This window comes from Mauremys reevesii, linkage group 2, assembly GCF_016161935.1.
Source record: "Mauremys reevesii isolate NIE-2019 linkage group 2, ASM1616193v1, whole genome shotgun sequence".
NCBI lineage: Eukaryota > Metazoa > Chordata > Testudines > Geoemydidae > Mauremys > Mauremys reevesii.
The window spans coordinates 216,509,225-216,526,845 of record NC_052624.1 but is presented as its reverse complement, the minus strand read 5'-3'; the positions used below and the strand labels follow the sequence as shown (position 1 = coordinate 216,526,845).

Sequence of the window (17,621 nt, the reverse complement as noted above, 5' to 3'; positions counted from 1 at the left end):
TTCGGCAGATGCTCATCTACCACCACAGTCCTCCGTGGCTCGTCATCTGGCGCCCGCCAGATGAAAAAGGTTGTGGGACCACTGACTTAAACTGATCATATAAGAGAAAATCAGAGTATCCACTCTGAATAGAAATGTAATGTCCTCCATGGATTAACTCCACTTTATCTTACTGAGCATCTATCACTCTTCCTGCTTGCTCTGCTCATCTAGCACTGAGCTGTCTGTCCCTCTAAGCAATCATGCCATTGCTGGGGCAATAGCCTACACCTCTGTGCCTCCCATCACCTGAGAGCACCTTCTTGAAATTCTCAACAAGTTTGAACTTAAACATACAGCCGGATACACTAGTGCTTGGGATGGGAATGGAGTAGGGAAAATGCTGAAATTATTCACTTGTTATGGCGCAATCATTGCCTGCTTTGATTTCAGAGTGAGGCTCAACTCTGTCAGGACAAAGACCCTGTATTGATGGTCCCCACTCAGAAACCCTATGGAACCAGAGTAGTTCTGGAGTGTTTTGTGGGAGAAGACTGTCCATGTGGGCTGCAACAGACTTCTCTATCAATGGGTTGGTAGCTATTAAAACACTTGTCCTCAACCTTTGAGGGAGTTGCCCCTGGGCATCCTCTTCATGGTTTTTGGCCTCACAGATCACTATGGTTTACAAACAACTGAAGCGAGAGGGAAGACAACTAGAAAGCGTGTGGTGGGGCTTGAACTGGATTGATTGAGAAAGAGATTTGAAGTCCTGTCCAATTACTGTGAGGGAGGCAAGGAAATGGCCAGCATACTTCCTGCAGAATCTCCATCAGCAGATTTGTTTCAGGTGCTGAACAGCTGGGTAAGACCTAGCTGATTCAAATACCTCCCATTGCAAGGGACTTGCTCTTAATTTTCAGAGTAAACTCAAATGTTTTAGGCCTTGATTCTGCAATGTGCAGCATGGCTTCAATAAGGCTCTGTGGAGACACAACAGCCTGCCTGTTAGATACAAATTGCAGGATTGGGGGCTGACCCAATTCTGAGTTTTAGAGGTAAACAGCAGCAAAGGGAGAAAGAATAAAATGCAATGAATTCCCATGGCTGCATGCAGGTGCTGCTGCCACCACACAGGATACATTGCAAGATTGAGGACCTGGAACACAGTGCATGTGAACAATTGCATACCAACAACACTGGATTGCATCACTCAGAGGTGCTTGCTGTTATAAGTATTGTATTTGCCTAACCCATGTAAATTACACTCAAAATGCTATGCTTACCCAATAGAGGGGAGCCAATAGTAGGAATGAGTGTTTCAATATGTAGCTTTTTCTTCTTCCTGAACAGCTAAAGAAAAGCATTTGCTTTATTTTTCCTTGCCTCTTCTTCAAAGAGAATAAGACAAAAGGTAATAAAGCTTTGTTTACTATCACAATTTCTTATATGGGAATTTGGGGAAGAGACCTCAATACTAATGCAAAAAAATAAAATAATCGTAACTTATTTTTTAAGTTGTTACAAACTTGTTTGCATCTTTACTGAACATAAAGATAGACCTGCAAGGAGGTTATAGCCAGGATGCTTAGAGATATAACAGGGCATATTTAGCTAATTATGCTACAAAGTGTTAAAACTAATCAAAGACATTCTAGAAGATTCTGCTTCTACCTCCCAAGGTCAAGCAAACATCAAGCAGTCAAACCATGTAAACACTTCTAGGGAGAACTCTGATAACATCACACTGCCTTCCTTTCATAATCAAAGTAATAAAGCTAAGTAACGTGGGCTCTGCTGAGACCCCGACGCCACTCCAGCAAGAAAACCTGCTTATATTCTTAAAAGCTTTCGAGAAAAGCATGTGTAACTGGAGATGTTTTAAACATTGCTTTCCTTAAAATGTTGTACTGGCAAACTCCTCTGTGAAATGCATAATTGCAAATCTGTTAGCTAAATTCATAGCTCATAATGTCATGCTGTGTAAATGGTAAAGTGCTCTATGGACCACCAGGTAATCTTACTAAACTAGTGCAAGAAGCCATTTAAGTATAGAATCAATTACCGGCTGTGCACAAGCAAATCCCCACCCAGTGCATGAAGACAAAAAAAAAAAATTGTTCCAAAATTGTCAGAGTCAACAACTTAGGCTAAAGAATTTGTATGAGTTATATAATTTTAGAGGACTGTTTTGAGAACTAAACACATAAAGAATGGGAGTGTTCAGACTTTTTGAAAATATAATTTCTTTTCCTGTCAAACTCTAAAAAAAAAATTGCAGAAAATGGACTGAATACAAATAAAAAAAATTAAAACTAACTTAAAAGGTATCTGAATCTTTCCTGCCAAATGAAGAACAATGGCAATTAAAAATGTTGAATATTCATTAAACAGACTGCATATTCAGGAGCTGAAAGTGTCACCTCAACCAACCTCAAAGGCATGGAGCCAATGAAAGGGTGACAGCAACCTAATGACAGTTGACTCTAAACAGGCATAAAAGGGCTGTTTCTTATAATTCTATCAAAATAAGTGTATAAAAGACTGAAAGGAGTACCCTCCACAAACTCTCCTCCCCTCCTTACCCCCCCACAACTCATCCTATCCATCTCTACAAACAAGCTGCCACAGACAGGTAAGAAAAAAACAGATAAGACTCAAGACGACACCAATCCAAGCAAACCTCCCCAAAACTTCAATGTGGATTGGTCAGTTGAAGATAAGACACTGCCAAGGGATTAGTGTTAAATTTCTTGTAATATTACTGGAATATTGAAATGCTTTTGTAACTTAATTTCCAGTTTTTCCTGTTAATCACGAAATGGTTACATCATGTAATCCTGAAGACGAGACATAGGCTATACATTGGTAAACAGAAATAGTAGAATTTGATTTGATTTAGCATTCTTAATATTCTTAACTGTCCTGTCTTAAGACAGATCCTCAAATGGCTTCTTCTAAATAACTAATTTAAATAATTTCTTCAATTTCATAGGATTTAGTTGACTGTTTATTTTTGCCAACTATGAACTCTTCATGATATTATTAATAACTTGGCACTTACCTAAAATTCTTTGTATTTGGCAAAATAATGTATCTAATAATATACTAAAACTGAATTCACAATAATTTTATGACAGAATAGACTTTGATCTTAATTTACAAAGGGAAGAGTGACCCATCAAAGGCAGATTCATTCGCAAGGATATAATCTCTGTTAAAAGCTCTCCACAGAAATGCATACAAAGACATTGTGACAGAAGTAACTGTTATTTGTGGGTTTATTTTATTTAAAAAAGAAACAAATAATCATTGTGATTATTTTGCTTTTTTCTTGAGTATAGAGTCCCATAAGGTATGTAGAAGAACCCTTGTGACTAAATGATGGGAGTCATGCTTCTGAATTGGCAGGAAGAGTAACAATTAGCCTACAATTTGTTTCTCTAAACTAAATGTTTAGTAATTTAAATAGGAAATTACTTGGCATCTAAAAATGCCAAAGTCACCCCTTTCAACCCCACAGGAACATTTATGTTTTTCTAAACAGGGTTGTGTTAACAGGAGTAGATGGAAAGGGAAATGGGAAGAATGATGAGAAAGTTTGTCTTTAGTCATAAAATATCCAACTATAACAGGAGGTTGGCTGTTTCAGGGCAGTTAGACCAAGCCTCATCTGGGACTGATCGGCTATCCTCCCAGCTGATCCTGATCAGCTAGGGATCAGACAGCCCTAATCAGAAGGGATATCTGGGATATCTACAGAAGGGACATCTGGGATATCTACAGAAGGGTCCTTCCACCCCTTCCAGCCTCAACTCTCTTAGCTGCGGCTCTGGCCTTCTGGTCCTCAAATCCCTCTCTCCCCCTGACCCTTCTGCAAGATCTCCAGAAGGTAACATTGCTGTGCCTCAAGCACTGTCAATCATAGATCTAACTGTGCCTTCTGCTGGGCTGCTAGGAGTTGCACACAGACTGCCTGGGTCTGCTTTTGCTGTTTAGCCACCTCCAGAAATGGGATCTGGAACTCTTACAATCCTCCAAAATCTGACTTGAGAGAGTGAAGATTGCACAGCCAAGAAAGGCTTCAGTGTGTTTTGGCTCCATTATCCTTTCTTAATCAGAGGGAGCACAAAGATCCCAGACAACCCCCAATTGTGGTTTTGATACCATCCCAGTTTGCTGCCATCTGCAGGAGGCTAGATCTGGGATCTTGAGCAGCTGGTATCTCTTGGAGATCCCACAGAAGGATCAGTGGCCACCAATGCTGAGAGAGGTATTTGAAGACCACAAGGTGAGAGACCCAGCTGAAAGAGCTCAGCCCAAGAGCGGCACAAGACCCTTTTGTGGGTCTCCTATGACCTCTTGCCAGCTTAGTCTAATGACTGACCAGAGTCATTGGATTCCTAGCTGATCAGGATCAGCTAGGAGCATAGTTGATCTGTCACAGGCTGGGCCCAAGTCTCCTTAAAGAGCTAACCAGACCACATGTCAGGAGTCAGGTCTAGTTGTTGGAGTCCAAATGCCAAAGCCCAAGGTTAAGGAAGAGTCAGAGCCAGGAATTGGAGCCAAAGGTCTGAACCAGATTACTGGAAGCCAGTGATGGCAGAAGCGGAAACAAGGCTGGAACAGGGTTGGATCGGAACAAGACCAGATGCAGGGCAGGGTCTAAGGTGGAGCAAGGCAGGAGCAGGGTTTGGAGTGAAGCAGACTCTACAGGTGTGTACTTTGTGCAGCCACTGATCCTCTGTTGCTGCTGGGTTTAAGACCAAGCCACCTGAACTATCTTAGCCAACCAGATCATTCTGCTGTGGCCCATCTGCACTCATTGGCTGCCTGACAACTCGGCAGGTACAGCTGCAAGCTCTCAGTTCTGACACTGCAAAACAAGAATTTGTAGAACAGATGCTAGGAACAAAATGAATTGGCAGATATATCCAATATATAAGCATTTTATTCTGAGCAGTAAAGTTAGTCCTTCAAATCTTTATTCCCTACATATTTTTTTTAGCTGCCTATGAATGATGAAAAAGGTATTGGACTAAACTAATCCCTTATGAAACTCCATTGATTTCAGTGGGCCTACATCAGAGATATTTGACTCAGAGTTGAACTGAATATGCAAACTTGGCTTCTTAAATTCAGCAAGCTATTCTGACCATCAATCACAGAACTATATATTTGCATCTCTAAGTAGCCATTACAGTGTATTTCCAGTTATCAGTAGTCAGATCATGATAAATTATGTAAGTTCTTAAAAGAATATAACTATATTCTTTTAAGGAGACTAGAGTCAGCTATACTTTAGGAATGTGGGGAAGAAGTCACTATTTAAACAATGGAATATATACAGGAACAGTTAAATCAGTTTGGCTTTCAATATGTTTGGCTGGGGCAGGATGGCAAGACAACCAGCCTCAGAATAAGGAATCCTGATTTCTCCTGTCATCTCAGAAAGAAGAAGTGATGAAAGGGGGTGGGGGGGACACAGGATGCATAAGAAGAAGAAGTTTTACGACAGGTTTGCTAAACTGGATCAGACCAGGTCCATTATGCTCTAATTTGGATTATTTTATAATTCTCAGAAGCCAAATCAGGATACAACACAATTTTTATAAGAAAGGTATTTTAAAGCTAAACTGGTACACTCACCTCTTGTGAACGCCCCTGTCTCAGTGTACGTGCCTGCATTCTCTCAGTTTGTGGTGCATCTTCAGCGACTCAGTCCTCCGGTCGAGAGTCACAGTTTGTATAGGAGATAAAAACCAACCCCCTTCCAGGATATAACGGGGGCCTATTGCAGGACCCTCTGTACAGTCATTCAATCTGCAGAATTATCTCTGGCTTGCTCCTCAATCAGTCCAGCAGGGCTTCTCACAGTATCCTGCTTCGAACTGTCTCTCAGCCCCTTCTGGGCTCTTTTAATTTGTCCCTGCTCTTCAAGCAGTCCTGCCCTTGGTGTGGGGCCATGTGCCCTAGGGCTCCCTTGCTGGAGACTCTTGACCTCTTCAGCTGAGCCACTAAAGGAGTTCAGTTCCCCTTCTGGGGTGTATCAAAGTCCAGGCCACTTTCCCAATGGCTGGTACGGGGGAACCAGATCCTCCCTCTACTTCAGTCCCAGCCAAGGGACCCTAAATATAGCAACCATCCACCATGTCTCTTTAAATAAACTGTCACTGCTACAATTCCCTGGGCCACTTCCCCACAGCCCCACACCATCTTCATTCTTACCTCTAGGTCTTGTCCAGCTCAGGGCTCTTTCTTGCTCTCCCTAGCTTCTGGCAGTACTGCCCTGTCCAAAGTCCTCCAGCTCCCTCAGCCAGCTAGGCACACCATCCACTCTCCTCCAGCTCTAGCAAGGAACTGAACTTACTCTGGCCCTGCAGCTCTTCTTATACTGACCTGCTGAGCACTGATTGGCTGTGTCCCACCCAGCCATTCTAGGCAGTGTGGAGGACCCTGTCCACTGTCCTTTTCTGAGGTGGGGTGAGGCAGGGCCATGATGCCTCCAGCAGGGGGCCTCAGAGGATCTGCTATACCCTATCACAGAGGCATGCATGGCAGGAGGGACTTCATTTGTACAGTTTGGCTGATAACACCAATATTCATGCCATTTAGTAGATCTATTATTTTGAGTCTGCTGAGAGAAAAAAATTTAAATTATTTGGTTTGAATAGAACACAAGCAGTGAAAACTGTTAATACAATACAATAAAACTCCTCTACAGTGCCATCTAGTGATGAATACCTATATATTTTGATCAAGCTTCCAAAGCCTTCACTAGAGCTCTGTGACAGTGGCTGTCCATGAGTAGCCAAGTTTGACAGCTTGTATGGTTCTCAGATCCTGTCTAGAAAGAAGAGTTATTTCTGCTGACTTGGCAGATCAGACAAGTCATATTACCTCCAACTTAGAGGATATACCATAATAAATAATTGGAGATATACTAATCTCCTAGAACTAGAAGGGACCTTGAAAGGTCATTAGCAGGACCTTCAATAGCAGGACCAATTTTTGCCCCAGATCCCTAAGTGGCCCTCTCAAGGATTGAACTCACAAGGCTGGGTTTAGCAGGCCAATGCTCAAACCACTGAGCTATCCCTCCCCCCTAAAGCTTTTGATATTCTTTCTGAAGAAAGGAATAAGGTCAAGGACAGCAGGGCCTGAAGGGTGAAAGCCTAGGAACAGCATACCTCCAAAGAAAGCTTAAACTGAGGTTTTATATTTTGTTGTCAGTCAAGTTAACAATAAAAGCAAACCCCTGGGTAAGCCTGACCTTTAACTCAATGTTTGTACTGTTTCAACTGTAGCGTGGGGATGCTGCCCATTCAGTCAAAGGCTGTCCACAACCTTGCAAAATATCAGTGCAGAACCATGGGCAAAACAAGACAGTTCTGGATTCAGCAGGCTGTTATATGATGTGATAAATCCATATGTTGGCTGGCTGATAGATGGTCAAGATATTCAATACAGGATGCTGTGAAAGTGATAATGACCTGGAAGAAAATAAATCTGGCACTGGTTGGGAGATGAATAAATTAACAGATTCAAGATTTTAAGGCCAGAAGGGACCATTATGATCTAGTCAGCCCTTCTGTAGAACACAGGGATTGGATAGAGCTTCATCCAGTAATTCCATCAGCAAGCACAGTAATTTGTGGTTGAGCTAAAGCATATCTTGATTTTAAAGACTTTAAGTGATAGAGAATCTACTACCAGGGCTGGCTCTAACTTTTTTGCCGCCCCAAGCAAAAAAGAAGAGTGCCGCCCTGCTCTACCCCCCCGTGAGCGCCGCGCCACCGAAGCCCCGCCCCCTCAGAGCGCTGCGCTGTGCCAAGCCCCCGCCCCCCCTCTGAGAACCGCGCTGCTCTAAGCCCTCGCCCCTCCTCTGAGCACCGCGCCAAGCCCCCGCCCCCCAGGAGCTGTGCCGCTCTAAGGCCCCGCCCTCTCCGAGTGCCATGCTGCTCTAAGCCCCCGCCCCCTCCAAGCACTGCACCAAGCCCCCACCCCTCCGAGTGCCGTGCCAAGCCCCCCCCAGCGCTGCGCCAAGCCCCACCCCTCCGAGCGCCCCGTGCCGCCCAAGCACCGCCCCGCCCGAAGCCCCATCCCCCCGAGCGCTGGGCCGCAGAAACAAAAAAAACCCTCCAGCGCTGCCCTGAGGAACCAAAAAAACCCCAAAAAACCCCGAGCGCCGCCCTGCCCCAAGGTGCCACCCCAAGCACGTGCTTGGTCAGCTGGTGCCTGGAGCCAGCCCTGTCTACTACATTCCTTGAATTATTTAATGTGCTTCTACAATCTCTGATTTCTATGCTTTTATTAAAATCTAGTGAAATGTTCAGCCTGGAAAGTGCAATTTCATGAGTATCTTTGGAGGAAGACAGCAGAACCAGCACAGTCACTGCCATCCTGGAGGCTGAGAAATGAATCATAGAATCATAGAATCTCAGGGTTGGAAGGGACCTCAGGAGGTCATCTAGTCCAACCCCCTGCTCAAAGCTGGATCAAACCCAACTAAATCATCCCAACCAGGGCTTTGTCAAGCCTGACCTTAAAAACCTCTAAGGAAGGAGATTCCACCACCTCCCTAGGTAACCCATTCCAGTGCTTCACCACCCGACTAGTGAAAAAGTTTTTCCTAATGTCCAACCTAAACCTCCCCCTCTGCAACTTGAGACCATTACTCCTTGTTCTGTCAGGAGTTTCAACTACACAAATGTATAGAGCAGAAAAAAAAGTATATATATATATATATATATATATATATATATATATATATATATATATATATATATATATATATATAAATAAAGTATTCTCTTTAGTATTCACTTTAGTATTTCTCAATAGCAACTAAAGCAAACCATAAAATATGAAAAGAAATGTCTTCAATGGTCCTATAAATAGGAGTGGAATAATAAATAGACAAAAGAATATTAATAAAACATGTAAGGATATAAACATACAGGTTGCCATTTACTAGACTAAAGAATTTCTAGCTGATAGAAACATTAAAAGGAGGGAGAATTAGGCTGAAAAGGACTAACTGAAAAGATAAGTTGCTTGAGCATCAAACTGGAATAAAAAAGCATTCTATGAGATTACTGTGGAAATAAAGAACGGAGTGTCATCATTTGTTCGGCTACAAAGTTATTATAACTGTCAAAGTGCTTATTTTTATTTCAAATTTCACCCTGCCTTCCAGGTGCAAAATCACACACTTCATTCATGAGAAATACTTAGATATGTGACTGCTGCCAAAGATTCTAGACACAGTTGGAAAGCACCCTCTGTGCTCTTGAATGTATTTCAGTTGAATTAATAGAATGCCCGAAGCACAGTGTTTGTAAGTGGAGGATCAGCAATGAAGGAGTACATTAAAAAGAGAGAAACAAGGGAAGAACCTATTGTTATTTTAGTAATGGCCTCTTCATTCTTGCTCTCTTTTCTCAGGGACTCTTTATGGGCTCCTGAGAACAATAAAGGAAAAGTCTTTTCGGCTTCTTTAAAAGTTGATGATACTCTTTCTTGAGGACCTGAGGATTCCAAGAGTGATGAGCTAGTCATTTGGAGCAGACTGTTGTGAGGCAGAGAAAATAGAATAATAAGAGTGGTAATAAACTCCAGTTTATAAGGGAATTGCCACCAGAAGGGGGAAAGGAGTGATTGAGACTGGGGTTGTAGGCAGCTACAATGAGAAAAAATGTGAGTATAAGACCAGGGGGAAGCCGGAGACAAGGAAAGTGAAATTTTAAAACTGACTGTGGGTAAGAGCATCACAAAACTCAAATGTTATTTGGTTTGTTTGTGTTTATAATGAATTACAATTTTGTCATGTTTATTATCTCAATTTTTAATCATCTGCAAATAATTAAAGAAAATTAATATACTTGGGTGCAAAAATGGGTAATATTTAATATTAATGACAGCACTCAATAAAAAAAAATCACTCAGTAGTTACTTTATTTAAATTTAAAATATTGGGCCATGTAGTGGTAACTGGGCCTACAAATTTACCCTAACCGTGAATTCAACTGTTAAAAGTGAGTGAAAGTTCACAAAATGTAACAACCTGTAACAGATGTTGATGGGAAGTTCAAAACAGAGAGAAAAGATTGCCTACTGATATAATTCAAAGACTATGTTAAACAAGAACATTGTGAGATCAGAAATCAGTGAACTAAAATTGGTGTGTTGGAAACTGGGCCTAACTGATGAACAAAATAATGAATGGATGGGTTATCCACCCATCACTCCCTTTAGGGGGTTCTTTTAAAAAAAAAGGGAAGGAAAACTGGCTAGTGCCACAATGGCTGAGTGAAAGGCAAGAGAAGGGGAAAGAGCAACTTTCAGCATCCTGGCTGCCACTCCCAATGTCTCCTGGGATCCTGGACCACCTTCATCCTAATCCTGAGAGATGTCTTGGTATTATCGAATCTTCTTTAAAACTGCTTAATGTTGGACAGTTTCTTAGTCACATGAACATGTTTGACTCTTTGACCCTTATATGCCATCTAAATTAATACAACAGCCACTCTCTTCTGGAGAAAGTGGGGAGCTAAATCTCATGTCTTTGGTGAGTGAGCTCCCCAAAACCCAGTGCAGGAGCATGTCTGCACAGCATAAGCAGCACACACATATACAGAATGCTCATTTGTGAGTGGGCACTATTATCAGTCTACATTTACTTCCATGCTCTACCATTTCATGTTATCATTTTTTCCATCAGAAGTAGCCAAAATAAGGAAAAATCCTGGAAGTGCTCAAATTTTTGAAACACAGGGAATCTGAGAATGTGGGATAACAGTGAAAAAGTCAAAATATTTGCTAGTCCAATACCAAACAAATTAAACACAGAAGGACTAGATCAAACCACCAAGATGTGTGTGTGTGGAGGGGCTCCTCCATGCAAAAATCACCTCCTTCCAAATGAAAGAAAGTGGCCAGTTTTAAGACAACATTTGATCTTTGCTTGGATTCTGCAGGGTTCTCTTCATGTGTCCAGGGAACCATATGGGGAGAGAAGACAGGATGGGAAGGAATAGGTAAGGTTGCAGGGGACATATCATTCCAACATTGGCCCTGAAGAAATTCCACCCCAAGGATAATACAGTCCCCAGTTCAATTCATGCTTTGTATGGAGCAGAGCTGGTTGAATAACTGACTGAAAAATTTAGCTTTTTTTTCCAAATAAAGTTTCCATTATTTAACTATCTCTAAGAGAAAGTGGGCAGGAGGGAAAGATCATTCAGACCCAAATGCAGAATCTTCTAAAAAATATCCAAGTTTTGCCTGTACTAAGAAAATTACCTGCTGAAAACAGGTATCTGCAGCAGGCCCAGTGGAACTGGCACTGGATGTAGCTTTCCTGCAAAAGTAGTCTTAGATGAACCATAGTCAGCACTGTTTTCTAAACTGTGATTAAAACCTGCTCAGAAATTGTCCCTACCTCTTATTTCCTGTATCCTAAAATTTAATCCTTAATCAAAAATCTGCTTGCTTTTTTGTTTTTGTTCAATTAGCTGTGTTGAAGATTATTTTAGGAGAAACCAAACCTATTTTATATCTAAAAGAATCAGAGACTTATAGTACCTAGCTATTATTGAATTTCTTATAAAATAGTTCCTCTAGTTGGTTGTTCAGAAGATGATCCTCTCTGCTGACTGAACAGCTTCTTTAGTAGTTGCAAAGAGCAGAAATTGTAGCAATGATGGCAGAAATAATCTCAACAGTTCCATAGTTATTGCTGCATGTAGATAAACATTTGCCAGTCACACCTCACTTCTTAATTCCAGTATCTTATTCTGGGGTTCTCTTTAGGGGAAAGAAGGAGGTAAAAGGAACCTTGTTAGAGTGCAATGGTACAAAAAGAGAAGTTTTAGACTGCCTAGGCACAAAACATTATGAATTGTTATTAGCAGTATTGTGGTAGCACCTAGAAGCCCAAGCCCCATTGTGTGATACACAAACATAAACAGATAGTCACTAAATAGCTTAAAAACTAAATAGTCTAGTCTTGGCTGATGAATTTATTCCCATAAATACATACAAATAATAAAATAGAACTCAAATAATAATTCCTACAATAAAATGAAGAAAAAATGGCATAATTTCAATCTAAGTAAAATATGTAACAGCAGCACATGAACTGAGCAGGCGTGTTATGGGATACCCTGCTAGAACACCATCCTTGCACAGGCCATGGCATGAAAAGTGTGACTGCATCAGTTTTCCCCCTTCAAAGACCCCAGTAAGTTCATATCAAGCTCTTTTGCCTCAGTAATATGCATCCTTGGAGCTGTTTCTTTTCTTTTCTTTTCTTTAAACAAAACATTGCACAAATAGTGTAAAACATAAGCCCCAACACAATTAATTTCTCACCTCCAGTGTATATCGTCCTTTAAATCCCAGGACATCTAATCCCTCAATGCACCACATACCACACTCCTGTGTCTCCCACCATACCTGCACTCTTCATTGTTCTTCTCCTGTCCCTCTACCAAGACAGCCACCCCAGCTCTTCCAGCTGTGTAGCAACCCTGCTCTTCCCAGTGAGAACCACCTCCCTTCCCAGCCTCCTTAAAGTACCCCTCACACCTTCCCCCCTGGGCCCGCCCTCTCACTATTCTCCTAGGTTCTGGTCTCTGCCATGGAAATGTCAGCAGGTAAGCCCCTTCGCCTCTCCCCTGCCTTTAGCCCTATGGCCCTGGCTTGGGGAAGTAACCCAGCAACCTCCTCTTGCTGTCTGCCTGCCTTAAGCCGTCCCCCAGCTCATCCTTCAGTTCCTTTTAGGACCTTCCCCAGTTTCTGGGAGCTTTCGCCTGCCTTTTCCTGATTGACCCAGCTCTGACTTCCTGGGTCCCTAACTCTCTCCCGGCCAGTGGGAGTAAGCTGATGAATCACAGGTGCACTGGCCCTGCTTCCTCTTAAAGGGCCATTTTCACCCTGTGACAAGGGGCTTTAACTCCTCACTCACTGACATAATGATTGGCATTAATGAGAGGGCAGGGCCTGTGATGCCCAGATTTCAGGAGAAGAAAGGGAAATGTTTTTAATTCCCCTTTGCTTCTGATATATTATCTCTAGTAAGGAAAGGATTAGTGGAGATATGCCCAGTGGAAGTAGTGGCAGTGAGCAGGGATTTTAGATCCAATGGTAGTATCAAAAACATTGCTTTCAAAAGGAGTGGCCTAAAATAACAGAGGAACTGAAGAGGTGTTTTCCATTGGTGCTGACAAAATGTGTATTACATCAGCAGCATGAGATGGTAACTTAATACATTCTGTGCTTAAGTCTATGATGTTTTGGTGTTTTTGTAACGGATTAGGTTAAGTAGACATCTCAGACTCCCAAACTTTTTCATAGGTCAGTGTAGTTTGGGCATTAGGTGCGGGACTTTGCAGGATGGTTATACCTTGCTGATGATGCTAAAGGAACATGCTAGTTAATAATCCTGATTGAGCTGAGCTGGTGGAGTGATATTGCTTTGAGGTGGAAAGTAATTCAGTGCCAAACTGACAATTTATGTGTATCTGCAACCAAGTAAGTTACAATTTGTTCAACCAACCAAATTGTTGCAACTCCAAAAGCTTTAACAATTTCAAAATGAGTAAACTGAAGAGAGAAGAAATTGACCAATTTGTTGGTCAGAGGTGAGTTGGCCATGTTCTTCCATTTAACTTCATTTTAAAGGATTATTTAGTATACAATTTTATATTCATAATCTTTCAGAACAGTATACATTTCATGTACGATTTCACACAGTCAAAAACAATCTTCAATTTGTGGTATAATATCACAGTTGGTGCTTTTCTGTAAAAAATACAAAAATAAATATTTTCTTATAAAGAAAAAGAATTAAATTAAAATAATCCAAATCTAAATTACCACCACAGACTGATTATAATTAAATACATTTAGAGACTGAGGCACATTTCTCCATACCAGCTAGAGAGTGATCAATTTCAATTTTTTTAAAGGAGCTCCTGATTTTATTTATAAGATTTCATTTTAACATCTATAAAGGATAATAGGTGGTTGTAGGATGGCATGGGAAAAAAAATTCTATTAGCAAATATGTCTCTAAGGTCTGAGTGTTCATATGCTTAAAAATGAGAGACCTTTTTCCTCTAGGGCCACAAAACAATATTGTATATGCCTCATAATTCCTACTACTTTGTTGCAATATTTTTCAATTATGTGAATATTTTATTTATAATATATTTTTATTTTTTATGTATGCATTTATGTTAATAGCTAGCTTTATTATCTGCATGGGGAAACAGGCTCTTCAAGTTAGAGTAACAGTTTAAAGTGCAGTACTCATGAGGAACTGTCTAATAACCCATGATATGGTATGGAACTGTCTAATAACCGAGTATGGTATTGTATGCCATGCTTATTAACCAGCATTATTAATGAATTTCCTGGTATAGAAATCTAGTACAGAGAGAGAAAATTTAGGCTCTCTTCTATCCAAGTGGTCCAGTGATTATAAATGCTTAAGGATCAATGCCCTATCAGAGTGTTTCCCAAATTTGGGATGCCGCTGCAGGTCCGGCCAATCGCGGCTCCCACTGGCCACCGCTCGCTGCTCCAGGCCAATGGGAGCTGCTGGAAGCGGCAACCAATACGTCCCTTGGCCCGAGCCGCTTAGTGTATATATATATATATATATACATATATATATATATACACACACACACACACACACACTTAGTGCTTTAAAAGGAAAACAATTGAGCCAAATCAGTTAGAAGGAAGAATTTAATCAGAAAGAGGTGAATGATAATTGAGAATTATTTAGGAAAATTTTAGTAGATGCCCAAAAAGCCACAAATGAGACAGAGGGTCATATTGGCTAAAAAACCTGACCTTGTATAGATGGGAAGTGAAGGCAGGTATAAATATATAAAACAAATGGAAGAAAGGGGAATTTGATAGAAATGCATATAAATCAGAAGTTGGGAATTGTGGAAAATTGATAAGGGAAGCAAAGGGATACAAGGAGAAATTTAAGGCCAACAGAGTTAAGGACAATAAGAAGGAGCTTTTAAAGTATATTAAGATAAAAAAGAATCCTAACAATGGTATTAGTACATTACTAGGTGGAAACGGTAGAATTATTAATAATAATGCAGAAAAGGCAGAGGCGTTCAATTAATATTTGTTCTGTATTTGGGAAAAATAGATGTTATAGTCATATCCTGTGATAACAGTGGAATGGAAAAGGAGTACTTGATGACTACCTGTTCTGTTCATTCTCTCTGAAGCACGTGGCATTGGCTACTATCAGAAGACAGGATACTGGGCTAGATGGACCTTTGGTCTGACCCAGTTTGGCCATTCTTATGTTATCTCAGGAGGATGTTAAACAGAAGCTACAAAAGTTAGACATTCTCAAATGAACAGCGAGGGATAACTTGCATTCAAGAGTTTTCAGAGAGCTGGCTGAGGAACTTGCTGGACTGTTAATGTTGATTTTCAATAAATCTTGTAACAGTGAGGAAGTTCCAGAAGATTGGAGGAAAGCTGCAGTTGTGCCAGTATTTAAAAAGGATAAATGGAATGAATTGGGAAATTATAGGCATGTCAGTCTGACATTGATCCAGGCAAGATATTAGAGGAGATGACACAAGACTTGTTTAGTAAAGAATTGAAGGAGGGTAATATAATTAATGTCAATTAATATAGGTTTATGGGAAATATATCCTGCCAAATTAACTTGTTTTCTTTTTTTATGATATTACAAGTTTGTCTGATAATGGTAATAGTGTTGCGGTAATATATTTAGATTTCTGTAAGGCATTTGACTTGGTATCACGTGACATTTTAATTAAAAAATGAGAAAGATATAAAATTAACATGGCACACATTCAATTGATTAAAATCTGACTAACTGTTAGGTCTCAAAATGTAATTGTAAACGTGGAATCATCGTTAAGCAGGTGTATTTCTAGTGGGATCCTGCAGGGATTGGTTCTTGGCCCTATGCTACTTAACACTTAACAATGATCTGTAAGAAAACGTATCAGTGATAAAGTTTGCAGCTATCTCAAACATTGGGGAAGTGGTAAATAATGAAGAGGACAAGTCACTGATTCAGAGGGATCTGACTCTCTTGGTAAACTACATGCAAACAAATTGTGTTTTAATACATCTTATTGTAAATGTATAAATACAAAGGCTCAGTCCAACTCCCACTGAAGCCAATGGAAAATATCAATGGTAGTTGGATCTGGTAGTAAATAAAATAATAATCACTGTATTTAATCTTCCTGATTGTTTCTTCAACAAAACATGCAATATTATTCATCTATAGTAAATCATTTATAGTCTGAAAGCCCAATAAATAAGCCTAAAATCTAATATAATCTAATGAATGATATTGCAGAGCTGTTTTCCACTTGACAAATATGTCTCCTCTTGACACTAATGGGATTAACATACTTATGCCCGTGGAGGAATAGAGCATTGTGTGGATATTTTAAACAGTGCATTATTTTCTTTCCTGAAAAATGTTTTATTTTCATATTCAATCTATATCATTTTTCTATAGTCAAAAGCAAAGACTTCTAATAGACTTAACAGAGATATTCTTGTACATGCACTGAAAATGCTGCAGTTTATAGTAATAGATTGTCTTACTTTTGCATAAAGGAGCAATTCATAAAGATTAGCAGCTTGGCCAATAAATATACATTTATATTATAGACAGGAAAAGTGTAATATCAGTCATATTGCTTTAACAGACATTCCCTTCCATGGCAACTATCATTATATAATTTCCAATGGCAATAACATTTATTTGTTGCCATTTTCAAGTGTGTTTAAAGCAAAAATAAAATAAATAAATATTTTTATACAGTGAACTTTTCAATGTTTTCAAAAGCAGATTTCACCCTAACTGACCAGGCTGTTCAACTTATTTTTCTTTTCTTTTCTTTTCTTTTTTTTTAAATCTTCCTGGGTTTTGAATCCAGGAGACTGTATTAGTCACTAAGTATTAATGATTATATTTGCCAGTGGGTTGACATCAAATCAAATCTGCTCTTTTATACGTCCTTAATAGAAATGGGAATAATCAGCATCAAAACATATATGCCAAGGGTAATTGAAAAGAAACAAATAAAAATGTCTCAGCTTTCTTGATTTGGTCTTCGTATTTCTATCGTAGCTCACATGTTAATTTTCTTAAAGCTTCTTAATTCTATATTTAATTTGCATGCAAATTAAAATGTTTCACACCCCAATACATTTAGATTTGCATCTTTACTTCTATAATTTCCCATTCCCTTTTTGCTTTCCCTGTCTGTACACATTTTCTTTCTAATGAGATTTTAACAACTTTTATGAAGCAGTTTGTTTTAATTTGCCTCTTTTGTAATTAATTATGTAGATTTTAAATAGGTATCTATCTTTTCGCAATAAAGTCTTTCTATTGGTTGTTCAGCTGATGTTATTAAAATGGTATAGTTCTGTTAATTGATTAGCTCAAAGTTTGAGAGAATTTGAAGCTATATTTTTTAAAGGAATGTGAGTTAGAAACATCAAGTTTGAAATACCTGCAGATATTTTCCTTCATGCATATAGGATTGAAGTGGCCACACTTCACCAGCCCTAGATCTTGCGTTTACCCAGATAATTTT

At 39.8% G+C, this 17,621-nt stretch overlaps 2 long non-coding RNA genes across 3 annotated transcripts in view; both read right to left on the bottom strand.

Moving 5' to 3' along the window:
* LOC120396552 overlaps positions 1-6,610 on the bottom strand; it is a 33,473-nt gene extending 26,863 nt beyond the window's left edge. For both annotated transcript variants that reach the window (XR_005593219.1, XR_005593220.1), the window contains exon 1: positions 6,208-6,610. This is a non-coding gene — a long non-coding RNA (uncharacterized LOC120396552). The remainder of the gene's footprint in view (positions 1-6,207) is intronic.
* A 3,858-nt stretch (positions 6,611-10,468) lies between these two features.
* Positions 10,469-17,621, bottom strand: part of LOC120396553 — an 88,596-nt gene continuing 81,443 nt past the window's right edge. Inside the window, exon 4 of the long non-coding RNA XR_005593223.1 lies at positions 10,469-11,787. This is a non-coding gene — a long non-coding RNA (uncharacterized LOC120396553). The remainder of the gene's footprint in view (positions 11,788-17,621) is intronic.